Raw genomic sequence first — 2,502 nt, 5'->3', positions numbered from 1 at the left:
TTTTCTGTGCAATCCCTCTCGTAATAAAGGATAGCGCTCCATTAGCCTTCTTCATGACTTGCTGCACCTGCAGACTAACTTTTTGTGACTCATGCACCAGAACACCCAGATCCCTCTGCACCTCCGAATTCTGCAGTCGCTCTCCGTTTCGGTAATACTCTGCCTTTTTTTTATTCTTCCTGCCAAAGTGAACACCTTCACATTTCCCCACGTTTATACCCCACCCGCCTGGTTTCTGCCCACTCTTTCAACCGACCTACATCCGTCTGCAAAATCCTTATGCCTCCTTCACAACATACTTTCCTACCTACCTCTGTGTCACCTGCAAACCATCTGCAGTCACACACAGATGCACATGCGCTCAAACTTGGCAGATGGTACAGGGTACAACATGGAGAAAACGTGAAGTCGTTCGCACAGTCGCCCGTGATTTGCGCTTGCGCACAGCAAGATCCCACAAGCAGCAAGGTGATAATGACCATTTGGATTTCAGCGGTGTCGATTGAGGGGGGTAAATAGCAGCCTCAGGAAGCTGAGGGTACAGGCCCCTGTTTTTTTTTATTAATACTCTTTCACGGCACGGGGCATCGCTGGCGAGGCCCCAACATCTGCGGCCCCCATCTCTAATCGCCTCTTTGAACGGCCATTTCAGAGGGGGCAAGTTAAGAGTCAACCACATTACTGTGTTGCGGGGGGGGGGGGTGCGCGGAGTCTGGAGTCATGTCTAGACCTGGCTGGGTAAGGATGGCTGATTTCCTTTTCATAAAGGGGACGCTAGTGAACCAGATGGGATTTTTTTTTTAATGACGGTCACCATGACTGAAACTGGCTTCATAATTCCAGATTTTATTAATTTACTTTCAATTCCAGCGGCTGCAGCTGGCGGGGTTGGACCCCGTCTCCCCCCGCAGCCTCCAGGTGACTGGTCCAGCGACTTCACCACGACGCCACCATCTCCCACGGTCGTCGAAGTAGCAGCCGTGGGATCTTTCACATCGGAGCGGGCGGACAGGCAGGGACTCAGCCCGAGAGGCTGGGTGGGGAGGGGGGAGGGTTTCCCGAACGGCCGGGCACTCCCTCGGGGTTGCACCGGAGCGAGGCTTGAACCCAGGAACCTGCGGCCCGGAGGGAGGAAACGCTTCCGACCGAGCCCGGTCTGCCACATCGAGGTTCCCCCACGATACAGGTGAGGACGATGAGCGGTGCGAGCGCCCCCCACCCCCCCCCCGCCATTCCACGGGGGGGCTTGTTCGTTCGGGGTCGGGGGGGGGGGAATGGGGGAGGAGAGCTGCTGCACTGGCCGAGGGCTAAAGGCAGCGCGCGCCTTGCCTTGCCTTTTGTGACCGGTGACGTGCATTTGTCTAGCGACTTTAATGTGGTGAATCATTCCCAAGATGCCCGGCGGGAACCATTATTAGAAACAATATCGGACGCCGAGCCACGTCAGGGGATATCAGGGCCAGGTGATCACAAACTCAGTCAAAGAGAGGAATTTAAAGAGTGTCTTAAAGGAGGGAAGGAGGAGGAGGAGGAGGGGGTGGGGGAGGAGGGGGAGGAGGAGGAGGGGGAGGAGGAGGAGAGGTGGGGGAGGAGGAGGGCGGGTGGGGGAGGGGGTTGGGAAGGAGGGGGAGGAGGAGGAGGAGGAGGAGGAGGAGGGGGTGGGGGAGTAGGAGGAGGAGGAGGGGGTGGGGGAGGAGGAGGAGGGGGTGGGGGAGGAGATGGAGGAGGGGGGTGGGGGAGTAGGAGGAGGAGGAGGGGGTGGGGGAGGAGGAGGAGGGGGTGGGGGAGGAGGAGGAAGAGGGGAGGAGGAGGAGGAGGGGGTGGGGGAGGAGGGGGAGGAGGAGGAGGAGGAGGAGGGGGTGGGGGAGTAGGAGGAGGAGGGGGTGGGGGAGGAGGGGGAGGAGGAGGAGGAGGAGGGGGTGGGGAGGAGGACGAGGAGGAGGGGGTGGGGGAGTAGCAGGAGGAGGAGGGGGTGGGGGAGTAGGAGGAGGAGGGGGTGGGGGAGGAGGGGGAGGAGGAGGAGGAGGAGGGGGTGGGGAGGAGGACGAGGAGGAGGGGGTGGGGGAGTAGCAGGAGGAGGAGGGGGTGGGGGAGGAGGGGGAGGAGGAGGAGGAGGGGAGCGAGGCAGAGAGGAGAGGTTTAGGGAGGGAATTCCAGAGCTCGGGGCCCAGGCGTGGCTGCCAATGGCGGAGTGGTTAAAAATTTGGGGGGGGGGTGGGGGGGGAGCCCCTTGAGGAGGCCGGAATCGGAGCAGCGCGGAGATCTCGCGGGGCCGTGGGGCTGGAGGAGGTGACAGAGAGATGGTAGGGGTTGGGGTTTGGTGGGAGGGGAAAGAGTTCGTGGCCATGGGAGGATTTGAAAACTTGGACGAGGGTTTTAAAATTGAGGCTTTGCCAGCCCTGGAGTTAATGTCGGCCCGTGAGCACAGGCAATGGTGGACGGAGGCAGGAGAGGGGCTGCAGCAGACTCGAGGGCCAAAGGGGGTCTTGTCCCTCCCCACAT

This window comes from Carcharodon carcharias (genome assembly GCF_017639515.1).
Source record: "Carcharodon carcharias isolate sCarCar2 chromosome 27 unlocalized genomic scaffold, sCarCar2.pri SUPER_27_unloc_1, whole genome shotgun sequence".
Taxonomy (NCBI): domain Eukaryota; kingdom Metazoa; phylum Chordata; class Chondrichthyes; order Lamniformes; family Lamnidae; genus Carcharodon; species Carcharodon carcharias.
The sequence above is the reverse complement of the archived record's forward strand: the minus strand, read 5'-3'. Positions refer to the sequence as shown.